Here is a 12,888-nt window from a genome sequence, read left to right as displayed (position 1 = left end):
CCACAAATTCTGTGCTACTTTTACCCTGGCGTATCTTGCAGGCAGGAAAAGATGTAGATTGAAAGTTTTATACATGGTTTAGTGTCCAGATCTGTTCACTGGAATCCTAACATGGTTACAAAAGATGGCCAGTTCAGGTTTAGTATCCCACATTATTAGGATTCTTAGCTAGAGTCATCCTCAGAGAATCCAGAAAATTTTCACTGAACTGGCTTTCTATCTTGCCTGCAAAATGCCTGTCAGTTCTAGCATCTCTCTCAGAACTCTCCACTTCTTCGCTATATCTTATATACTTCCCTCTTCCTGGAGAGATCCTTGCATGCTCATTTGAGCACTGCTTATTACTTAGCTTAATGAGTTTGTGGATTATAACATAACTATCTTTACTTTGCAATTAATATACACTTTTAAGTAAGTAATGCCATATTTGCCTTTCTAGATCACCATACTAATGATCTCTTATAATTCTATAGATCTGCCCTGTAAATTTGGATATGTCAATTTTTTTAACAAATGAGTAATATTTCAGTTTGTAAATTGCAGCATTATTTGTTAATTATTCAGTTTAGATATATCTAGGATGTTTCCAGTTTCTGGCTGTGGTGAAAATGTTTTCCCATTCTGCAGGCTGCCATTATGTCCTATTGGTAGTGTCTTTTCCCTTACAGAAGCTTTTCAGTTTCTTGAGGACTCATTTATTAATTTGATCTTAATTCCTACATGATTGGTTTTCTGTTCTAGAATTTGTTTCCTGTGCAAAAGCATTGAAGTCTATTTCACAATTTCACTTTTATCAGGTTCAGAGTAACTGGTTTTATGTTGAGGATTTTGATCCAGTTAGACTTGATTTTTATAAAGAATGATAAATATGGATCTATTTATATTCTTCTACACATTGACACCAGTTGTACTTGCACTTTTGTTGAAGATACTTTTGATTTTACCTTGTATATTTTTGGCTTCTTCCTCAAAAATCAGGTATGTGGATCTATGCCTGGGTCTTTGATTTGATTTGATTGATCAACATATCCGTTTCTATAACAATATGATGAGTTTTTATTACTTTAGCTTCTCAGCACAGCTTTAAAACAGTAATGGTGGTACCTCTGGAAGTTTTTTAATGTACATATTTTTTTAGCTATCCTATGTTTTTGTTTTTCTATATGAAGTTCTTTTTTTTAAGGTCTATAATTTATTGTGTTGGAATTTCCATGGAGGATTGCATTGAATCTATAATTACTTTTATTAAGATGGTCCTTTTTTCAATGTTAAGCTTATCCGATCTATGAGCACGTGAGATAGCTCCTGATATTTTCTTTATGTTCTTTCTTCAGAGACTTGAAATTATTTTCATACAGGTCTTTCACTTGTTTTGTCATATTGCCCAAAGATGTTTTAGATTATTTGTGGTTATTGTGAAGAATGTGGTTTCCATGATTTGTTCTCAGCCATTTTGTCATATATGAGGCCTGTTGGATTTTTGAATTATTTTAATATCCAACCATATTGCTGTGCTATAGGAGTTCCTAAGTAGACTGCTTATGTACACCCTCATATCATTTGTGAACATTTATACTGTGACTTCTTCATTTCAGTTTGTATCTTCTTGATATTGTTTGGTTGTTTTATTGTTCTAGATAGATTTTCAATTGCTCCATTGAGTAGTATGGAGAAAATTGTTCAAACTCTTCTACAAATGGGCAACAATATGAAGTACTGCTTTTCCCCTCAAAGAGCTCCATTTACCCTCTGAGCTCTTCACATGCAACAAGTTACCAGATCAAAATATTTCTAGTACTATTAGTAACACTTGGAGTGGGTTTTCCTAAGAACTTCTTATGCCAGTAGCACCTGCCTCACAGGAACTTCCCAATTTCATGAGTACAATTGAAGTCCCTATTCATTTTTAAACATACACCTCTAATGATGCAAGAAGCTTGGATTCTTTTTTTCCAGATTTATCATTAACTTTAGACCTTATCTTTAGCTCATGAACATAAATGGAAAACCTTTGTCTATTTTTTTCTGGCTTAAACTAAAACACATATGAAGATATAAAGCTTCCATATATTTCATTTAGTCTTAGTGTGTGTCAGCCCAAAGCACAGGCCATGATACATCAACAGCCCTATGATTAGAATCCTCAGAGTGTATTCATAGACATAAAATGATAGTAGGAAACTTCACTGTAGGAATAAAAGTTTGCATTAAAATTGTCTTAGTCAATATTCTATTGCTATGAAGAGACACCATAATTATGACAACTGTCATAAAGGAAAACTCTTAATTGGAGCTTTCTTACATTTTGGAGATTTATTCCATTATCAGCATGGTTGCATACCAGCAGACATGGTAGCTGATTGTTCTATATTCAGATCTGAAGGCATCAGGAAGAGGAAGGAGTCACTGAGCCTGGACTGAGCTTCTGAAACCTAAAAGTTCATAACCAGTGAGACATTTACTTCAACAAGGCCATACTTACTCCAACAAAGCCACATTTTTTAACAGTACAACTCCATCCCTGGCAATCAAGCATTCAAATCTATGAGGTAATGAGCCATTCATATTCAAACTACCAAAGAAATCTACTAACATTAAAAAGCAGAAAGATCATTCAAGGAAGGATAGAAGATCCTTCTATATTTTCAGAGTACCCCAAGTTACCAGGAAATTTGCCAACCTGAATCCCTCATCCACTAAAGAATAAGTCATTTTAGTTCAATGTTGTGTTAGTCTGACAGTCCTTGACATCTATGGGAAATTTCAGAAAGTAAAAGTGAAACCTCTGTTAATGTCATGCTTAGTTAATGGACATTGTCTTCTAGATGTTCAACAAGTGAAACCTAGGAGGAAGTTCAGTGACCAAAGGAAAAGAAAGAGAAAATAATTAAAGTGATCATGCTTTTCATGAAGGCACAATTGCCTAGATCAGTCCATCAAGAGACTGCCATTACAATCTTTTCTCAGAAATCAGTCCAAGGTCATGTTTGCTTTAAATGCCATTGGGCATATCATTGTGTCAGTTTCCTCAGCTAACACACACGGAAATCTGGCATGTAAAAAGTCTTTCATTGCCGGCAGATTGTACCAGTTCTCTGAGTAAAATGGGGAGAATTCTCATCATCATGTCCTCTTTTCTGGATTATAAGTTCCTAAGAAAAAAGCTAGCACTAGTTCTTGACATCTAGATCTATGCCAAGTATCTCAGGTTGCTGTATACATTAAAGGTAAGAAAATTAATCAGGTTATAGATGCTGAGGCCACATACTTATAACCTCATTTCTTCCAGATTTATTGAAGAGTAGGAGAAATCACTCAAAGACACTACTTAGCTCAGACAGTCAATTTGATGACAAAGTTTTAATCATCTGCTTCTGTCACTCAGGGCCCTCCTCCCTGGGTCAAAGATTTGCTTAGTCAAATAGTGAATATTTTGTAATTCAACACCAGCCCTAGTGTCATTTACAGTCTTAGAATCTGAGTGCTTCATGAAAGTCTAACAAAGGCAGACTAAAGTCTTTGGAGATGTTGATTGTTAATCAAGTAAAATCTGCTTACCCAGCCAAATTCCAGTTAAAACATTGGGTAAATTATCTTAATTGAAACAATTTCTATTAAAAATAAGGCTAAGTATTATAATATATTATTAAAAGTTTTCTAAAATATGGTCTACTTCTTGTCTCATGACAGCTGCAAAGTAATGTCTTAATCCTTCCAGTATTGAAGCCTAGTGGAGAATTTCATGTGATGCAATATTTTAGGATTGTCAATGAAGAAACAATCTGCCTCATCTAGAAGACGTAGTTTGGATTTGTTTCTCAATTTCTTGTGTCTGATTCTTTGTACTTGTTTGCTTTTCAGTGGGATGACCCAACTGCTACCTTAAAGGTTCAAGGACTGGACTGCCTTTTCTTGTGGCTAGGGCGTAAGAGAAAGGTCTTAGAAACTTAATCATGACAGATTGGGCTATATAGAACAATTTCCGATGTCAAATTCTACCAAGGATAGCTCAGTCTAAAACATTGTGAGAATACTCAATAGTTGAGAATTAACCTTTTGCATATGTCTGTCAGAATGAAACTTTATTTAAAATTCTGCATGTATATTTTGCCTGAGAATATGGAAGTGTACTATACTGCATACAAGGGTATTTTCTGAAGAGGTCTGAATCAGGTCATGGATTCTCTAGAATTGGAGTTTTACAGAGAATTGTTCACCTGTTGTGGTTTGCCTTGGAGTTATCTGTATTTTGATGCTAATTCCACTGCCCCAAGGACAGTCATGTACTCAGAACTCATGTGACTTCACCAGAACCTTCTCCCCACTAAATTTGTAAAATACAGGTGAGGGGCAGGTACAGGGAGATGTTGATTGTCAATCAAGTAAAATCTGCTTACCCAGCCAAATTCCAGTTAAAACATTGGGTAAATTATCTTAATTGAAACAATATCTATTAAAAATAAGGCTAAGTATTATAATATTTTATTAAAAGTTTTCTAAAATATGGTCTACTTCTTGTCTCATGACAGCTGCAGATTAAAGGATGCCTGTCATTGGAGGAGAAGGAAGGATGGGCGGGAGAGAAGTTTGAAGAAAGAGAGGAGACTGGAAGACAGAAAGGAGAAGAAACAGGAGGGAGAGGAAGAGAAGCTGTGGCAGGACAACAATGGAGGCTGACATTAAGATTGTGCTCTGTGTATTTACAGGTTGTTATTAATGTTCTTAGGGGATGGAAAGTACTGGGCTTTGTATGTTTAGGTGGGGAATTATATCATACCAATTGGGTCGAAGATCATTGTGTTATGTGTTCTTTTATGTGAAGGTTTGAGTGTAGGAAAGTGTGCGGCAGCAGGAGACACTGGGCCACCACAGAGTTGGGATGTATTTTCGCCAAGAAATCTAGCAGATATCTTGGCACACTTAGGTGCTGGACCTAGCAAGGTAAAAAACAACCCTACTTTTTTATTCTTTTTATATTTTACAACAACATACACCTCCATGTGGGAACTGGAAACTGAACCAAGGACCTCTGTAAAACATGCATGTTCTCTTAACTGCTAACCCATCTCTTCCAGCCCACAATATCTTTTGTTACCATGCAATTACAGCAGAGGCAGCCAAAGCTAATTTCCACAATTCAGTCTTCTCACCTGTTTCAGTGAGAATATGTCCCACAAAGCCATCTATCCAGAGTGGTGCTTCTTTTTTTCTATGTATAATACTATGTGTGGAAAGTCTTTGGGGCAGGGACAGCTTTCTTACCTATGACTAATAAATATCTTTGTGAACAGTGGCCAACTAGTGTTACATGATATCAGGACACTGGATTCTTCTGTGGAATGAGGGAGTTTTATGTCTTGAATGATATAGCTTGTGAGGCTGGTTGTCTATACAGATTTTTGAGCTTATTTATATATACCCTTTGAGCTTATTTATATATACCCAAGATAACTTTCAAGCTTTGGAAATTTTCAAGCTTCTTGGTATAGTGCCAAGTTGGAGGCTTTCTCACCATGTTTCTGATATACTATTTCTGATATACTAATAGGGTACTATTTGCAGAAAAAAAAAGATATCTGGTCCAAGGATTAAAGATTTTGGTAGTCACAATACTGACTATCTAGTTTAAGAACTATCAGAACTTGTTTGGAGTATACTGAGAAATTTATTCATGTACACCAGGGCAAGATGAAATCACTAAACCCAAACACTTGGTGAGTAGGTACACATTTATTGGGAAATCAAAATTTCCAAGCCTTCTCTGTGAGTGGGGCCAGATAGAAGAGCAAAATGTTGAGAAGGCCTAGCCTATTTTAAGGGGACAGGTTGCAGTGAGAGGGAATCTGTAAGCTAGAAGGGCCTGAGAATTAAGAGTAGTTGGAAGAATCATGTAAGCCAGAAAAACCTGGGAGGTACCTAGATGCCTGATCTGTTCCAGGTTTGCTTGAGTTAATAGAGAAGTAAATGCCCCATTGCTGGAGGGTGTTGGTTATCAGGGCAGAAGAGTGCAGTAATGGCTTCTCCTGACAATCAAAAACCCACTTCACAAGGTTTCTGAGGAATGCTGAGCTCAGGCTTTTGTTGGGACTCGAGAATTCTTCTGTTCACCTGGTCACAATCCAGCCTGTGCTTAACCTAGAATGTCAGTTAGGACATTGTCAGCAGCACTGCCATTCTGGGGACCTGTATTGGACAGTACAAATCCTAAAGTGCCAATCCCAAACCTCGGCCTTTATCAGACATTAAAAGGCTACTCTTGATGCTATCAAGGTAAAAGAAAACCTGGGCTCTCTTAAATAAACAAGTCTTCTAAAAGTTACTTGCTTTTAAATATTGTGCTCAGTTGTTTTGGAGAAAAAATGTTATATAGCCTAGTGTGACTTCAAATTCTGAATGTATAAAAGGCTATATTTAATGAGCCTCCTACCTCTACCAACAAGTGTCAAAACAACAGGCATGCATCATTGTGTTTAACTTCTGTTTTACTCTTTCTTCACTTAAATTAATTAATTGAAAATTAATTAATTAAATTTATATCCTGACCACTTTCCCCTCCCTCCCCCCTCCTCAGTCCTTTGACCCCACCTCCCTTCCCTCACTCACCATCTACTTCTTCCCTTTCTCCTCAGGAAAGGGCAGGTCTCCCACGGATATGCACCAGCTCTGACATATCTCCTTTGATTAAAACTAGGTACATATTTTACTCTTGAAGCTAGGAGACACAGCCCAGTAGGCAAAAGAGTCCCAAAGACAGACAACAGTATCAGAGACAGCCCTACTCCCACCAATAAGAATATCATATGATAATCAGGATGCATGACTGTAGCATATGCGCAGAGGGCTTCGGTCAGTCCTGTGTGTATTCTCTGGTTGGCAGTTTGATCTCGGTAGGCCTCATCATGCCACGTTAGTTGATTCTATAGGTTTCCTTGTGATGTCCGTGATCCCTGTGGAAGCTACAAATTTCCCACTCCCTTTTCTGCAGGATGCCTCAAACTCTGCCTAATGTTTGGCTGTGAGTTTCTGCATCTGTTTCCATCAGTTGCTGGGAAAGCCTCTCTGATAACAGTTATGCTGGTATCAAGTCTGCAAGTATAGCAGAATATCATTAGCAGTGCCAGGAGGAGACTTTCCCTCATGCTATCAAACTGGACCAGTTATTGATTGGCCACTCACTGGATTTCTGCTTGCTCTTTACTACTGAATATCTTGTAGGCAGGACAAACTGTGTGTTCAAATGTTGGATATTTTCACATTTTAAAACAGTAAAATATATCTATTGTAATTTATTGTGTTGGGTAGTTTTTGTCAACCTAACAGAAGGTAGAAAATATCTTCTTAAGTTTAGTCTATGGGCAAGGATGTGGAGTGATTTCTTGATTAAAGATTGAATAGGAAGGGCACAGCCAAGTCTAGATGGTTATACATGTGTGCTTTTAGTTGTACTTGGTGCTATTAGAAAAAAATTCTCAGCAAACTACAGAGAACAAGTCAGTAAACAGAGTGTCATGATGGCTTTCACTTCAGTTCTTGCCTTCAGATCCTGTCTTGGACTCTAGTCTTGACTTCTCTAAGTGATGATGTATGATTTTGAGCTGTAATATGAAATACTTTAACCCTCAAGTTGTTTATGGTCATGTTATCTTATCCCAGCAATGGAATTTATATATGTAGATGCTTTTAAAGATAATGAAAATTATTACAAAATCAGTTTTAACTAGGTTACTCTGGTATTAGTGTGCCTTTTTATCAGAAAGACATCAGTCATTGAGTTTTAAAATATCTGACTTCAGATAGATTTTCCAGGGAGGATTATGGTTTTATAAATTTAAAATACATTCAAATTCCAACGCATATTTGAGGGGTAAAAGCCTAGTTCTCAGCTGATAAAAATGCTACATAGTATATTTCATCTCATTCTTTGGTGTACAAATACATTCACCATTCAAAATACATCACTACATTGTTTGTATACTCAAATTCCTGCCTAATATGATGAGTAAATACTGACCCATCTATCTTTCAGATGGAAGCTATGCACTTGTAGTTTCCTGGAGTTCACTGTTTGCTACTACATTACTCTCTGTCACAACTTCATTGTGTCTTCTGCCTGAGTTTCAGCAGATGTAGTGGGAGAGTATATGAAAGAACAGCTACCAAATCATAAAATTATTAGTCTGTGACAGATATCTTAGAGTTTTTCCCACTTTAATCAATCTTTCAAACTAAATAAAATAATCTTTAATCTCTTTATAAGAGACACATGAGCCATTTAATTAAGAAGAATTCCAATTATTTACAATTTATTAATGGAATTTCTGCAGAAACAATGACAATAAATAGTCTCTGGAAGAAAAGTCCTCCTTAGAAATAGCTTTCCTGTATTAAGAAATACTAAGCAGTCATTACGTTTCACAGTTATAACACTGGGACAGAGGAGGCAGAGGTTAAGAATCTTTAGGCTACTCTGATTTATAGAGCAAGGCTCTGTCACAAACTATAGTTGGAGGGTAAAGTGCAGAGATAGAGTGCTTGATAAGCACATGAAAGACCTAGAGTTGGTTCTTGATACTCTAAGAGGAGAAAGAATAGAGAGAGGGAACGAGGAGAATGAGAGGAAGAGAGAAAGAGAGAGGTAAAAAAGAGAAGGGGAACTAGGTAGAGGAAGGAGAGAGAGAGAGAGAGAGAGAGAGAGAGAGAGAGAGAGAGAGAGAGAGAATATTTTGAAAGTAAAATTTTCTGTCTCCAGTAGTAAGATAAGATTTTTAAGAAAGAGAGTAAGATCAAGCTCTATGACAACATGTGATGATTATTCATGAATTCTTAATTTTATCTGAACCAATTAGCTTCTCAACAATGCTAACTATGGGAGATTTATTCTGATTATTCACACCAAGATAAGTACATTGAAACCACAGATTTGGGGCAATTTTCTTAAATGTTCAAGATATTTACTGGCAGGTAAGATAACCTGACCAGGAGAAGCCATGCCAAAGCACCACCCACAAGGTAAGAGATTTGTCCACTCTCCTTTCCTTGTAAATATCAATGAAGCTACAAAGAAATATGAGCTGCCAGACAGATAGGGCAGTTTTTCATTTTCTTATTTTGAGCAAGTATTTTTTTTTATGCCAACAAACTGATTGTCCTTAAAAAATGTAAAAGACAAGTTCATCTTGCCCAAGATAGAAAATTCCACAGTGATAAATTAGTTTCTTTTTTAAAATAATTTTATTTTTCTTGGATATTTTTTGTATTTACATTTCAAATGTTATTCCCTTTCCTCTCTCTCCCATACCCCCTCCCTCTCCCCTTTCTTCTGTGAGAAATTCCCACAAACCCACTCCAACCTCAACACCCTTGCAGTACCCTACATTGGGGAAACAAGCCTTTATAGGACCAAGGTCTTTCCCACCCATTGATGTCAGACAATGCCATCCTCTGCCACATATGTGGCTGGAGTCATGAGTGCCTCCATGTATACTCATTGGTTGGTGGTTTAGTCCCTGGGAGCTCTGCTGGGGTTTGGTTGGTTAATATTGTTCTTCCTATGGTGTTACAAACCCCTTCAGCTCCTTCAGTCCTTTCTCTAACTCCTGCACTGGCGTTCCCTTGTTCAGTCCAACCATCCTCATCCTCTCAGGAGACACCCATGTCTGGCTACTCTCAGCAAGCACTTCTTGCCATCAGCAATAGTGACTGGGTCAATTAATTTCTAATTCTTGATCTGAAAAATAAGAGCTGGATTATTTATCTGAGATTATTTGACTTGTTCAGACAAGAATATCTTTTTCCAGAGTGTCAGTTTAAGGCTGCTTCATACCCATTCCTGTGTGTGATTCTACCTCCACAGTTTTGGGGAGGAGATCAAAGGATAAGTTTGATGATTAACTGAGTATGATTTTACTCACAAAAAGCACATAGGCTCTATGCAATCAACAACATGCTTTTCTCTAAATGGTGATTAACATTGCTTTTTGTTTGTCTGTTTGTTTGTTTGTTTTCATTTTTCCAGGCTGACTTAAGTTTGTGTGTTCAGGGCAATTTGCTTCTTTTTTCTTTTAGTTTTGATCAAATATGCTTTGTTTGCAAACACATATTTTATCGGTTTTGCTAATGTCTGGTTAGCCTGTCTAAAATTGATGATCAATATGAAAAAGCAGGGATAGAAATTTGAGTCATGTATTTTACAATGTATTTGAGTCATGTATTTTACAATGTATTTTAATACATTTTACTTCAGAAGTCTAGGTTATTTAGTGGTATGCATTCTTAATCTAGCCAGAATGTCTGTGTATTTTCAGGTATCAGACCAAAGCATATTAACTCTTAAGTCAACAAATGAGAATGAATTCTGATCTTTCTGTAGCCTCCTAATAAGGACCTAGTTATCCTTATGTTTTTCTGAAATGTGTTTGTAAATGAGAAAACCAGAATGTGTGAGCATTTGCAGTGCAGAGTGCCCATTTACATTGGCCCAGGAAACTGTTGAAGAAAGTCTTAGCTAAACATGCAGAAAGTGTCTACCTTAGGAGATTTGATATTCATGCCAAAGGTTCTCAGTGGCAGTTTGCCAGAAACCTTTTGTCTCTTCTTCCAATATATGATCATACTATGTACAGTCTGTTCTGCTTGGCTTCTTTCCCAACAAAGCAAAAGACAAAGCAGATACCTGTTGTGTAACCTTGTCAATATCTCTGGCAGGCGCCAGCTTGTCTCCTCTACACACAAACTCAAAATTATTACTCAGATCCTTCAGTATATTATTATCTTTCTCTAATGGAGCTTCCAGGTTTTGAATCGAGTTGACTGAGTTTCTCTATTGCTAGAAGCTCATATTGCAGCTGTTGTCTCAGCTCTGAGATTAATTCCTAAGCCTCATTCTGAATCCTGAAATTCTAGAAGTTCTGGAAACTACCATACTCACACAGGACAAACATTATTAATGACTACAAAGTTTTTTTCCTCATGCCACCTTTAAGAAAATTCTATTCAAATGGTTATCACTCATTCAGCCATTAATTTTATGTACTCATTTGAAATTAATAAACATTTACAGTAATTGAGTCTGTGACAGGCTATACATTTTGATCAGAACATATCATTTTGTTTTTGTTGTTGTTTACTTGTTGATCAAGAAAGTTCTTAACTTGTCTGATTTCTTATATATTGCTTACATTGTACTATTCTAAACACCATTTTTATGGCAGGTAGTTACAGACTAAATATATATTACTCCTTGTATTTAGTGTGACTTTTCTTCTTTGTGAAATTATATTTTGTAGTTGACAGAATGTGTATATCAATTTGTGTTTTTTCTTTTACTATCTTATGTATTCTAAAATAACAATACCCAACGTTAACTATTCTTTAATTTAAGACAAATTAGTCACTCTTTTCCCAGGGGTATAACAATTTAGTAGCCACCACAAAACAGTCTCCCTTGTGATCTGAACCAGTGACCTGAGCAGACCTTGGGCTGTGGCTTCAGACATGATTCCACAACACCCAAAGGAAGCCTGATTTCCTGGTGCTCCAATATGCTGAGAATCACAGGAGAGGAATCCATAACAACTGCCCTAACACTGGAAGAAACTGGGATCTCTGGGATACAGGAAGCAGGAACCCCTGCACAGCCAGTGGCACAGGTTACTTCTGGTTTGAACCTGGATTCCGAGCAGAACTTTGGTGCTGGCTCTGCATCCACTCTTACAAGACCCAGAGGGAATCTGACTGCCAGGTGCTCTGAAATGACCAGGATCACTGGATTATAGAGGAAGCTCGAATCCTAGGAGATTGGACACAACAGGGAGCACTGGACATCTGACACACACAAAACTAAAGCTTAGGCCACATCTTTCCCAAAACTCATCAAAACTTGGACCTCCTACAGAAACCAGGGAAACACAAATCCCACAAGCCAGAGGCAGAGGTTTCTCCCACCTTTCATCTGTGCCCTGAGCAAACTCAGGGTTCTGGCTCTGAAACACTCCTGCAAATTCCTAAGAGAGCTTGACTCTCAGGAGCTCTGATAAGAACAGGATCTCAGGAGCATGGTCACATCAGAAATTCGGGATCTCAGAGGCAGCTAGACTCCCAGGAGCTCACATATCACCAGGATCTCGGGATCACAGGATGCCAGAATCATAGAATCAAAATGATAGAAAACCTAGGGAAGAGAAGAGGAGTCATAGTTGCAAGCATCACAGAGTACAAGAGAAAGAAGAGAGAATCTCAGGGACAGAATATGCCATAGAAAATATTGGTACAACAGTAAAAGATAATGTAAAATTCAAAAAGCTCCTAACCCAAAATATCCAGGATATCTAGGACACAAGGAGAAGATCAAACCTAAGGATAATAGGTATAGAAGAAGGAAAGACTCCCAATGTAAAGGGTCAGTAAATATCTTCAAGAAAATTATAGAAGAAAATTTCCCTAACCTAAAGAAAGAGGTACCCATAAACATACAAGAAGCCTACAGAACTCCAAATAAATTAAACCAGAAAAGAAATTCCTCCTGTCATATTATAGTCAAAACACCAAATGCACAAAACAAAGAAAGTACTAAAAGCAGTAAGCGAAAAATATCAAGTAATATATAAAAGCAGACCTATCAGAATTACACCAGACTTCTCATCAGAGATTATGAAAACCAGAAGATCCTGGGCAGGTGCCATCCAAATCCTAAAAGAACACAAATGTCAGCCCAGGCTACTATATCCAAGAAAACTCTCAATTAACATAGATGGAGAAAACAAGATATTCCATGGTAAAACCAGTATCTTTCCACAAATCCAGCCCTACAAAGAATAATAGATGGAAAACTCCAACACAAGGAGGGAAACTACACCCTAGAAAAAGCAAGAAAATAATCTCCTTGCAACA

This window comes from Rattus norvegicus, chromosome 2, assembly GCF_021556685.1.
Source record: "Rattus norvegicus strain SHRSP/BbbUtx chromosome 2, alternate assembly SHRSP_T2T, whole genome shotgun sequence".
In the NCBI taxonomy this organism is placed as follows: Eukaryota; Metazoa; Chordata; class Mammalia; order Rodentia; family Muridae; genus Rattus; species Rattus norvegicus.
The sequence above is the reverse complement of the archived record's forward strand: the minus strand, read 5'-3'. Positions refer to the sequence as shown.